The sequence below is a fragment of the Tupaia chinensis genome, unplaced genomic scaffold (genome assembly GCF_000334495.1).
Source record: "Tupaia chinensis unplaced genomic scaffold, TupChi_1.0 Scaffold000320_1, whole genome shotgun sequence".
Classification (NCBI taxonomy): Eukaryota; Metazoa; Chordata; class Mammalia; order Scandentia; family Tupaiidae; genus Tupaia; species Tupaia belangeri.
In genome coordinates, this window is record NW_006159813.1 from 233,501 (window position 1) to 246,653 (window position 13,153).

Below are 13,153 nucleotides of genomic sequence, written 5' to 3' on the forward strand. Positions count from 1 at the left end.
AAAAAAAATGACATGTACTTTACATGAGTGGATTGAACAGTATGTGAATTTTATCTCAATAAAAATTTTTTTTAATTTGCTATTTGAATCATGTGTTCACATGTGTATAAGACAGAGAGGGAGAAAGTGAGAAAGCACCTCCAGGGGGAATGGCTGGTGCTATCGGCTGGATGCTCTTCCTTCCTCCAGAGCCATGGCCATGATTTTGGCAAAATGGCAATGATGATAACGATAATAAAGACGATGAAGCAATAATTCCCTTGTATTTATAAAGTACAGTTAAGAGTCGTCTTAAAAACTAACAGCTTTGGGGGACCAGCAGGTGACATGGTGGTTAAGGAGCTGGACACTCTCACATGGCCAACCAGGGTTTGAGTCCCAGACCTGGAGGCTTGTTTTCTCACTTTCCCTCTCTCTGTGTCTCTCTCTGGTCAAATTAAAACAAATGAATGAATGAATGAATGAATAAATAGCTCTTTAAAACAAAAACAAGGGATCAGCAGTTAGCATAATGGCTATGTCACTGGACTCCCACATAGTTGACCACGGTTCGAGTCCTGGACCTGGCGGCTTAAAACTCAAGCTAAGCGTGTGTGTGTGTGCGTGCCCAAGATCCCGAGAGGAGAATGGAGGAGAGGGGATTGCGGCGTGGCCATCCCCCCGGGGGGTGATTTCTCGCTTTCTGTCTCTCTGTCTCTCTCTCTGTCTGGTGAGCGCACACACCCTGTGGCAAAAAACTTCTCAAAACAAACAAACAAACACCTTTGGGCCAGGCAGTGGCGTAGTGGTTAAGGTAGATGGACCCCACATGGCCAGCTAGAGGAGAATGGAGGAGAGGGGATTGCGGCGTGGCCATCCCCCCGGGGGGTGATTTCTCGCTTTCTGTCTCTCTGTCTCTCTCTCTGTCTGGTGAGCGCACACACCCTGTGGCAAAAAACTTCTCAAAACAAACAAACAAACACCTTTGGGCCAGGCAGTGGCGTAGTGGTTAAGGTAGATGGACCCCACATGGCCAGCTGCACGAGTCAGACCTGGCAAGGCGCATGTGCATGTGTGCCCAAAATCCTGAGAGGAGAATGGAGAAGAAGGGATTTGTGGCCAGGCCATCTCTCCTTGAGGGGTGATTTCTTGCTTTCTATCTCTGGCAAGTGCATGTGCCCTACAGCAAAAAAAAAAAAAAAAAAAAAAAAAGAATAAATAAAATTAAATAAAAATCATTCTTTTAAAAAAATAGTGGGACCTGAATGTGCTGGCATTTATGAACCAATTTTGCCACAGTTATATTCTAGAAGCATTACAAAATCAAGACCACAAAACTCAAGCAGATCGACTAACTTTTGAAAGACTTTTGTCTTGGGACCAGTAGGTGATATGGTGGTTAAAGCACTGGATTCCCACATAACTGACTACAGTTCAAGTCTTGGACCCGGCAACATGAAAATCATGCTGGGCGTTTGTGTGTGCATGCCCAGAATCCTAAGAGAAGGGATTGCAGCATAGCCATTCCTCCTGGGGAGGGTCAATTTCACACTCCCCACACTCCCTCTGGCAAGCACATATTCCCTATAGCAAAAATCTAAAAAACAAAAACAAAAAAACCTTTTGACTTTTTTATAAATGAACACAGTGTTCCTAAGGGAAGTGGAAATGTTCTCAAGAGTTCCCAGAATTACATGACCCAAGTACTTCTTACATACTTTGGGCAACAGAATTTGATGAAATGTTGGCAATGAAATTTTCTAAGTAATACACAGGGTCAGAGTCTTTCTTTTTAGATCATTAGGTTTCTTTTTTCTTTTCAGTTGCCAGAGAGTGTGTCTACTCACCAGAGAGAGACAGAGAAACAGAAAGAGAGCAAACGGGAGAAAGCACCCTGTAATTGATGTGGTCATGCTGCCATCTCTTTGTCTCCATTTCTCCATCTTATCAGGATTTTGGACACACATGCACGCATGCCTAGTATGTTTTTCAAGTCACTAGGACCAGATTCTAACTGTACTCAAACATGTGGGATCCAGCTCTCTTAACCACTAGCTTACAGGGCTGTCCTTCAAGGTTTTTGTTTGTTTGTTTTTTTGAGACTTTTTTATATAGGGTACATACACTCACTGGAGACACAGAGAGACAGAAAATGAGAAATCATCCCCCAGGGACACTGCAGTCCCTTCTCCATTCTCCTCTTGGGATTTTGAGCATGCACCCACACATGCCTGGCATGAGTTTCAACTGGGTCCAGGACTCAAACCATTGTTAGCCATGTGGAAATCTAGTTCCTTAACCACTAGGCCACCTGCTGAGCCCTTAAGTTTATTTTCTTTTTTAAGAAAAGTCAATCAAGTGTGGTTCAATGTCAGTGCAACACACATTAATAGAACAAATGAAAAAAGAAATCTGATTATCGCAATTGATGCAGAAAAAGCTTTTGACAAAATCCAACACTCTTCTATGATAAAAAAAAAAAATTTCAGAAAAGTAAGAACAGAGGGCCAGCAGGTGGTGGCTAAGAACACTGGACTCCCACATAGCCAACTGCAGTTTAAGTCCTGGACCAGGCGACTTGCTTTTTCTCTTTCTCTCTCTCTCTCTCTCTCTGCCACTCTGTCCCTCTCTGGTCAAATTAAAAATAAATAAGTAAAGTTAAAATAAAAATAATTCTTAAAAAAAAGTAGAAACAGAAGTGAGCGTCTACATAATAAAGTACACTTGTGAAAACCCACAGCTAACATTGTATTCAGCAGTAAAAGATTGATAGCTTTCCCTCTAAGATCAGAAACAAGACCAGGAGGTTCACCAATGCTGTTTAACACTGTACTGGAAGTTTTAGTCAGAACAATTAGACCATATAAAGAAATAAAGGCATCCGCATTGGAAAGAAAAAAGTAAACCCATTTATCTCTATTTGCAGATGATGTGATCCTGCATATAGAAAATCCCAGAGAACACACACACGCACACACACACACAATGACTAATTAACTAATTAGTTTCTGGCTAATTAACTAATAATAACAAATAAAATTTTAAAAATAAGCAATTAGAAAATTAAGAAATTAAGAAAAACAATTCCATTTTCTGTAGGCTCCAAAAGAATTAAATACATAGGAATAAAGGTAACTAAGGAAGTGAAAGACCAGTACATTGAAAACTACAAAACACTGTGAAAAGAAATTAAAGAAGATTATAAATGTAAGGACATACCATGCTTATGGGTTAGAAGACTTAACTATTGCTAAGATACATACTACTTAAAGTGATAGATTCATATGAAATTACAAGGGACTCCAAATAGCCAAAAGAATCTTAAAAAAATAAAAAGTCCAAAGACTCACAGTTCCCAGTTTCAAAACCTTGTACAAAGCTATATAGTAAATAAACAGTGTGGCACTTTGCATGAGGACAGAATATAGACCAAAATGGGGCCAGCCCATGGTGTGGTGTTTAAGGAAGCTAGATTCCATGTGGTTGACTGAAAAGTTCATGTCCTGGACCCAGTGGCATAAGAAACATGCCAGGCACCTGTGCATGTGTGCCCAAAATCCCAAAAGGAGGGAGAAATGAAGGAATTGTGGGATGGACCATTCCTCATAGGGATGCTTTCTCACTTTCTCGCTCTGTCTCCAAGTAATGGCAAAAAATTTAAAAATATACTGAGAACAAAATAAATAGAATTAAGTTATTAATATGGTTATATTAATCATATATAAGGTGCTGGACTCCCACATGGCTGACCATGATTTGAGTCCTGGACCTGGTGGCTTGCTTTCTCACTCTCCTTCTCTATCTTTCTGGCTAATTGAATAATAATAATAAATAAAATTTTAAAAACTAAGCAATAAGAAAATAAAATTAAGAAAACAATTCCATTTTCTATAGGTTCCAAAAGAACTAAATACCTAGGAATATTAATATGGTTATATTAACCATATATCTATGGGTTTTATTTGTCATCTCTTATTTATCAATTTATTTTTGACAAGGATAGAGTCCATCTTATGGGGAAAGAATGGTCTCTTTCTTTAACATGTGGTGCTGAGACCTCTGGATTTCCACATGCTAAAGAATGAAGTTGGACTCTTACTTAACACATGCAATAATTAACTCAAAATAGACCTAAATTAAGAGTTAATGTCATAAAACTCTTAGAAGAAGGCACAGGGGAGCAATTCCATGACCTTGGACTCAACAATAGATTCTTAGCTATGACACCAAAAACATGAGCAACCTAAGAAAAAAATTAATTCAACTTCATCAAAATTAAAAATTTTGGGGACCTGCAGGTGGTGTGGTGGATAGAGGTGCTGGATTCCTACTCATTCGACCACAGCTCAAGTTCCAGACCTGGCGGCTTGCTTTCTTACTGTCCCTTTCTCTCTGTCTCTCTCTGGTCAGATTAAAAATAGTAAGTGGAACTAAAAAATGTTTTTAAAAAATTAAAAACTTTCATGAATCATGGAACACTATCAAGAAAGTGAAAAGACAATCAACAGAATGGGAGAATTATTGGTAAACCACATAACTGATAAGGGTCTAGTATACATAATATATAAAGGACATTCAACAACAAAAAGACAACCCAAATTGATTTGATTTGATTTAATTTAGTTATTATTATTACTTTTTAACTCGCTGTAGTCACCAGAGAGAGACAGACAGAGGGGAAAGTGAGAAAGCAAGTTGCCAGTTCCAGGACTCAAACTGCAGTCATGTGGTAATTCAGCACCCTAACCACGCCACCTGTCGCCCCCCTCAATTTAAAAATAAGCAAAAGAGTGAGGCCAGTAGGTGTTATGGTGGCTAGGGGCACTGGACTCCCACATGGCCAATCATGGTTCGGGTCCCTGACCTGGTGGCTTGCTTTCTCACTTTCTTCTCTCTCTCTTTAGCTCTGTCTCTCTCCGGTAAATCAAATACATACGTACATACATATATACAGCTAAATAAATTAATTTTTAAGAAAATAAGCAAAAGAGGGCAAGCAGGTGATTAAGGCACTGGACACTCCCACATGGCTGATCATGATTTGAGTCCCAGATCTGGTGGCTTGCTTTCTCACTTTCCCTCTCTCTGTCTCTCTCTGGTCAAATTAAAAAATAATAATGAATGAATAAATAAAATTAAAATCATTTTTAAAAATAAGCAAAAGATTTGAATAGATATTTCTCTAAAGAAGATACGCAAATGGTCAATAAACACATGAAAAGATACTCAACATTATTAATCATTAAGGAGAAGGAGAAAAAGAGAGGCTTGGCTTTGTGGAGCAGTGCTGTTCAAGAGAGGTTGGAGCCCACATGGTGACTACAGTTCAAAACCCTAGCCTGATCTCCCTAAAATATGTTGGATATATGTACAAGTGCCTAGGATGTGATGGGCTGGAGGACTGGAGGAAGAGGATCGCGAAGTTACCAGACCTTGAGGAGGATGCTTCTCTCTCTCTTGCATACGTATTCTTTATCGTGTATGCAGAACAAAGAATTTTTTAAAAGAGGGAGAAAGAATGAGAAAATAGCAAGTGTTGGTGAGGATCTGTGCGCCCAGTTGGTGCTTGGCACATATTAGGGGCTCACAAACTGTGTGCTAAATTAATAAACCCATGTATATATAAATGGGCACCAATCAGTGGCTTGAACTGAGCTGGAATTTTGAAATTCTGAAACTCATCCAGGAAATCCAGGGGAATGAGCTGGGTGCCTCTATGGCATTCTGAGAGGGCCAAGGAAGATACCTTATTCAAATGTGGCCAATTTTAGGCAAACTTTAAATGTGTCTATTTGTAAATGTCTCTATTTGTGACATAGGAGAACTAGCCAGTGCATAAAATTGCTATGCTGGGCAGCCCTCTAGCCCCCCCCCCAAAAAAAATACTTGGGGGCTGGCAGGTAGTATAGTAGTTAAGGTGGCTGGACTCCCACATGGCTGACCAGACCTGGCAGCTTGCTGTCTCACTTTCTTTCTCTGTCTCTCTTTGGTCAATTTCTAAATAAACAAATAAATAAATAGTGACAATAAATTTTTTTAAAAAACTTGAGTTACTGCTCTGAAAATTACAGAGCAGCATCAAAGAAGCTTAGCGCTTACACACACGTAAAAAGCGTTTACACACACGTAAGCCATCAAGTTTGTTGGGTACCTTCAAGCATCTACGATTCCTCACCACCACGTGCTTTGAGACTTATGAGCCCTGAGAATGCATTTATAATACTGACTCCCATAGGAAAACCAATCAAGTCATGCAAGTTTTGCATTGTGCTCTTTGGGATCTTGCTCAGGAAATCCTGGCTGGATGGCTGATTGGGACAATGAATAGAAAGAAGGGCTGGCAGTGCAGGGAGGGGTTGAGTGAATGAATAGATGTGCAAGATGGTCAGACACCTTCATGGCAGGCAATTGAGAGAGGGGAGGTGAAACTGTCAAGCCCTAGAGTGGAAGCGCTAAGGAATGGAGTGGTCTGCTCTTCTCCCCAGTCTGCAAATCCTTTAAGAACTGTTATTTTGATCGAGACCAGTGGATCTAACACTCCAAAAACCTTCAGACCCTTTTCTTCTTTTAGAGATTTTTGCTATAGGGCAAATGTGCTCACCAGACAGACAGACAGAGAGAGACAGAAAGCAAGAAATCACCCCCCAGGGGCATGACCACACTGCAATCCCTTCTCCTCTTGGGATTTTGGACATGCACGCACGCATGCCTGGTTTGAGTTTTAAGCCACCAGGTCGAGGACTCGAACTGTGGTTGACTGTGAGAATCCAAAGACATAACCATTACACCATCTGCTAGACTCCCTTTTCTTTTTCTTTGGAGAGTACTGGCATGAAACAAAAGGTCACCCCACGAGACCCTTTCCCAAGTGAGTACATGGAAACAGATGGGGGAACCGTTTGTGAAAGCTACTGAAGACTACTGTCTGAGCCTCAGGTTCTTCATCTATAAAATAGGGACACTTACATTTGCCCCATCTACTTGCCTCACACTTGCTCTTAGAACATATGTGCGTATATAGCATTTACACACACGTAAGCCATCAAGTTTGTTGGGTACCTTCAAGCATCTAAGATTCCTCACCACCACGTTTCCCTCAGGACAACTAGAAGGACAGGATTATTGTTGTTATTTTACACCCCTTTTACAGTCTGGTAAACCATGGCTCAGAGAAGCTTAGGAACTGCCCTCAGCTAAACCTGAGCCCAACACCCCCAGGCTTCCCACTGCCCTACTACTGAAAATGGATGTCAGTAAATTCCACAGGCAGAGAATTTACAGTGAGCGCACACAAAGGGGTGCAGTCTGTGGCATCCTGGACTGAAAGCCACATGGCCAAATGTAGTCTGATCCTTGGTCCAGTGGACTTGAAATATGCCAGGCACATGTGTGCCAAAGATCGACAGGCTGGAGGAAGGGGACTGTGGGGTCACCGACCCTTTCAAGGGAGCTTCTTACCTTCTCCCTCCTGTATGTGCACATATGCTCTCTATCATTAATCAAAAACAAACCAAAAAAGTTCATGGAAAATGTACGCTATGACAAAACTGAGGTCAGTAGGTTGCATGGCGGTTAAGGCGTTGGCACCCATATGGCCAACTGCATGCTTCCAGTCTTAGACCTGGAGACTTGAAAACACACTGGGTTGGGGCCAGCAGGTGGTGTTGTGGTTAAGGGCGCTGGACTCCCACATGGCTGACTGCAGTTCGAGTTCTGAACCTGGCAGCTTGCTTTCTCACTTTCCCTCTCACTCGCTTTCTGTTCCTCTCTAGTCAAATTAAAATAAAACAAATAAATAAAGATAAAAATAATTCTTAAACAAAAACACTGGGTGCATGTGTGTGCATACACAAAACTCCAAGAGGAGAATGGAGAAGGGACTGTGGCATAGTCATGCCTCTGCAGAGTGATTTCTCACTTTCTCTCTGACTCTCTCCAGAGAGTACACATGCCCCATGGCCAAAAAAAAAAAAAAAAAACATTAAAAAACATTTTGCAAGGATTTCAATTTTTTTAAAAACTTGACCTTCTCCCTTTCTCCTCTTAGGATTTTGGGCTCATGTGCACACACACCCAGGATGTTTTCAAGTCACCAGTACCTCATGACCCTAAAAACAGACACCTGGGGGCCAGCAGCTGAGGTGAAGGTTAAGGCAGCTGGATTCCACCTAGCAGACTTCGCAGTTCAAGTCACAGACCCAGTGGTTTGAGAACTGCACTGGGGACATGTGCGTGTGTGTTCAAAATCCTGAGAAGAGAACAGAGAAGAGATTGCTGCATGGTCATACTCCCCCCCGAGGCGGGGGGTGATTTCTCACTTTATTTCTTTCTCTCTCCCTCTCTCCTTTTCCCTCCCTCCCTCCTTTCCTCTTTCCTCTCTCTCTCTCTCTCTCTCTCTCTGGTGAGCACCTGCGCCCTATAGCTAAAACTGAAAAAAAATTAAAAAATTAAAAAGCAGAACTTAGCCATGTACCTTTAAGACAGAGCCACAGATCAGTGGATAAGGTAACAATGCTAACATGGGCAGTGGTCTAGGATGAGCTCTGCCCATGTTGAGCTGCACAAATAGGAAAGGCCAGAGGAGTCTTTCCAATGAGACTTATAGATCGTTATCATGCCAAGCTGTTGACCTTCGCCAAAATAACCCGCTGACCTGAACACCGTATGCCAGCCAAAGCTATTTTTATATCTTGCAAACTAAACCCAAGCAACAGCTGCCTGGTGCCAGAGCCATCATGGGCCTCTCTTTAATAAAGACAGAAAACGGCTGGGTTCCAACAGGTGCTGGCCAGAGGCCAACCAAGGGCAGGGGAGGGGTGGGGATCATGACCCTGTTTCCCAGCTCCCCCCACAACACCCATATCGCCATTCCTGGCAAGGTCTTGGCAGGATGGATAGGGTAGAATGTCAGCCTCCAGCAATCCCCTTCTGCGCTTAGATGTTTGCTCCCACCAGGATCAAGCACCGAGCATTTGTCACTTACCGTCACTGAAGATGCAGCCACCAGCTCCATTCTCATGTGAGCCTGACGGTGCCCACGGGGTGACTAAGGGAACCTAGCCCACAGAGTGTCACCTTTCAGCAAGAGGCTGGTGGCCTGCATCAGGCCATGGGGGAGGGACTTGGACCAGCCAGTGCTCCAACACTGTCAGTTTCTCCAGGTTGGCTGTGCAGTACGGTCTTATCTGTCCCTCACACGCTCGAGCCATTCGCAGAGGTCCTGGCTCGGTTCTCACCTGACTTCAAGCTCAGGTGTTTAAGAGGCTGTCTGCCTTCTCTGGGGAATGCCACCTCCCGCTGGCTTGCCACACTCCTGTACTTAAGCCTACTTCCCTGCTCATGCAATCCCTCCTTGCCCAACTTCACGGCTCTGGAGTAGGTTTTTGTTTGCTTGTTTTCAATGTGGCTTTTTCTTGTTTTGTTTAAGAATTATTCTTTTGCACTTCATATAACTTAGTTATTTATCATCTTCAATTAGATCAGAGAGGGAGAGAGAGAGAGAAAGTAAGAAAGCAAAGCTGCCGGGTTTGAAACTTGAACTGTGGTAGGCCATGTAGGAGCACAACATCCTTAACTACCACACCACCTGCCAGCCCCTGGAGTAGGTTTTAAACGCTCCATAGTCACGACAGCCTGAGGAAGGAGAACAAGGTAGAAACAGCCCCCATCCTGAGGATTTCAGATGCCTGCTGGAGAGGAGGGTGGGGCTCAGCATAAATTGGGATTGACCACCACCTGCAGGTCTATGGACAGAGAAGCTACAGCATCAGGATGAAGAGTAGGTGGCCAAGGATCTGCCAGCTGGCAGGCCTGTGGCACAATGTCCTTTTGCAAATCCAGAGGTATTTAAAGTGGTAGAAGCAAGCCAGGTATGCCTGCCAAGCTGACTGGTAGACACCTTAATCTGGACTCTAGCTTGTGGGGTTTGGGGTGTCACAGCTGTCTGTTTCCAAAGGTGCCTGCTCCAGACCAGCCACAGTGATGTACGCTGTTAAGATGCTGTGTTACGCAGGCTGGGGCCACATGGGAGTTCCAGGTTCAATTCCCAAGCCAACTTATAGGCCTGGCACCTGAAATTTTCAGTGACTAGGGAGGTTGAGGCAAGAGGATCAAGCTTGAGATCAGTCTGGGTACCACAGTGAGACCCTATCTACCAAAGAACTGGGCGTGGCGGTGCATGCCTTTGGTCCCAGCTGGGAAGCTGAGGCAGGAAGATGGCAACGTGGTGAGACTCTGTCTTTAGGAGAAAAAGAAAAAGAAAAAAACATAGCCTAGTGGTTAAGAGAGCCAGATCAGACATGGCTGACTGCAATTCAAATCCTAGTCCCAGAGGCTTGGCAAATACACCAGACACATGTGCACATGTGCCCCAAATCCCAACAGGATGGAGAGAGAGAGGGAAAGGGACCACTGTATGTCCACTCCCCATTGAGAGGTGCTTCCTCCTTCTCTTTCTCTCTTTCTGGTGTGTGCTCCCAAAATAAATAAATAAATAAACTTAAAAAATAAATAAATAAAAGCTATTTGCTTCTACCTGCAGCCTAACTCAGAGAAACATGACATGAAGATTGCTCTCAAGACCAATGTCCTTGCTTGCAGATGAGCAAACAGAGGCCCAGAGGTCATGTGGAAAATGAGCTATGGACTCCAACAGCCAAGACAAGATCCCCAACTGCAGGGGCCAGCAGGTGGCAAGGTAGTTAAAGTCGCTAGACTCCCACGTGGCTACCTGCAGTTCAAGCCCCAGACCTGGCAGCTTGCTTTCACACTTTCCCTCTCTGTCTCTCTCTAGTCAAATTAAAATAAATAAGTAAAGTTAAATAAAATAATTATTTAAAACTTATTATTAACTTTATTTAATTTGACCAGAGGAAGAGAGAAAGTGAGAGAGCAAGCCACTAGGTCTGGGATTTGAATCACAGTTGGCTATGTGAGAGCCCAGTGCCTTTAACCACCATGCCATCTGCTGACCTACAGAACCCAGAAAACAGTTCTTAAAAAAAAAAAACAAACTTAAACTGTAGGCTAGTGGTTTTTTTTTTTCCCCCTATTTGCTATAAAGCACGTGTGCTCACCAGAGAGAAACAGAGAGAGAGAAAGGAAGAAAGTAAGAAATCACCTCCTAGAGGGAAGGCCACACTGCAATCCCTTTTCCTCCACTCTCCTCCTAAGATTTTGGGCATGTATGCGCATGCACACACACATACACACATTCAGAGAAATTTTCAAGCCACCAGATCTGAGACTTGAACCATGGTTGGCCATGTGGGAATTCAGTACCTTAACCACCACACCACCTGCTGGCCTCCTGCAACCATCACTTGTAAGGAGAGATTATTCTCTGATACTCTTCGACTATAAGCACTAACATGGGGGTCTTACGGTAATAATTTTTTAAAGAATTGTTATTATTTTTTAATTTGACCAGAGAGAGACACACACATACACAGAGAAAGGGGGAGGGAATGTGAAAAAGCAAGCCACTAGCTCTGGGATTCAAACTGTGGTCGCCAATGTTGGAGTCCAGCACCTTAACCACCATGCCACCTGCTGGCCCTATGCTAGTTTTTTGAAAGAGATTTTTACTATAGAGCATGTGCGTTCCCCAGAGGGACAGACAGAAAGTGAGAAAGCACTCCCCAGGGGGGATGGCCACACTGCAATCCTTTCTCCTCCATTCTCCCCTGGGGATTTTGGGCTCCCATACACATGCACCTAGCGTGAGTTGAGTTTTAAGCTGTAACCATTATGCCATCTGCTGGTCCCTATGCTAATGATTAATAACAGTGCCTTCTATTCCAATGAGTGTCTTGCATTAAGGACCTTGCCTATTCCTCCTGGCAGCCCTGGAAGGGAAGTATTGTTTTTATCCCATTTTGCAGATGAGAATTAGATGACCAGAGAGGTAGAGTGACTTGTTCAAAGTCACACAGCTTACAGGTACATGGTCTGCCTACGTACAGTGTTAGGACTGTGAGAGATGGAGACTGGCAGGCTATTGATGCGATTGACTAACTGGCTATTCTTCTGGATCAGCAGAATCAGAACCCTGGAAAAGAGAAAGAGTCACCAAATCTCACACTTAAGTCAGGTCAGATTATCTGTTTATTCAGGAATTCCCTACCCCAGCCACTATTGTTAAAGCATATAACACAAGTGGACTTTGGGTCAGCAGATGGTGTGGAGGTTAAGGTCCTGGATCTCACTTGGCCAATCAAGCAGTTCAAGTCCTGGACCTGGTGAAAAAAATCACATATGTGTGAGCATGTCCAGAACCCCGAGAATGAAGAAGGGATAGCAATATGGCCAACCCCACAGGGGTGATCTCTCACTTTCCCTTTGTGTCTATCTCTTCTTGGTGAGAGCACACACCCTACAGCACAAACAAAAAAAATGGGGGAGGGGCACTTCGAGACATTTACAGAAAAATGGAATTTGACTTTTAGTGCAAAAAAATGGAAATTCATCCATGGTTTTTCATAATATGCATTTCCCACAAACTTTTCAAAATCCCCTTTGAATTATATCTCTGGTTTCACACCAAATTCTAAACCACTTGAGCCTAGAGTCAAGGACAGGTGCATAGCATTAAAGCCCTATGGTTTTAAAACACTGTAAGGTAGGAAAATATATTTGAGAAGTCTTGATTTCAGTCCCCACCACCATCAGTCAGGAAGAGGTTCAAGTGTCCTATGGCCCTCTGGAAAAGTACACAGCACAACTGTAGTTCCTGGTACACTGTAGGTGCTCACTTAATGCCTGTTGAGCCAAACTGAACTTTTCTTAATTGTCAAGGGGCACGTTCACTCTTCAGAGACACAGACAGAGAGAGGGAGAAAACACTCCTGTCCCAATGGGGTGTGGTCACATGGCAATGCCTTCATTTCTCCATCCTGCTGAGATTGTGAGCATATACGCACATGCATCTAATGTGTTTTTTCAGGTCACTGGGGCTGGGCTTTGAACCATGGTCAGCCATATGAGATGTGACTCTCTTAACCACTAGGCTATAAAGCCAGCCCCTCTGTTTACCTACTCCTTCCATCAGAGAAACACAAACAGGCACCCCAACAGGGTCTTTGTGTTGACATACCCCAGCTTCGGCCAGCCAGGATGATGGGCATGCATGTGCACTTGGTATGAACAGGGAGACCTGTGGACATGAACTGGGAAC

At 43.4% G+C, this 13,153-nt stretch overlaps 1 protein-coding gene across 1 annotated transcript in view; it reads right to left on the reverse strand.

Moving 5' to 3' along the window:
- Positions 1-9,039, reverse strand: part of ACACB (acetyl-CoA carboxylase beta) — a 127,150-nt gene extending 118,111 nt beyond the window's left edge. The window contains exon 1 of the mRNA XM_014588962.2: positions 8,963-9,039. The gene's annotated coding sequence lies outside the window, so the exon portion shown is untranslated. The remainder of the gene's footprint in view (positions 1-8,962) is intronic.
- Between the last annotated feature and the right edge of the window lie 4,114 nt (positions 9,040-13,153).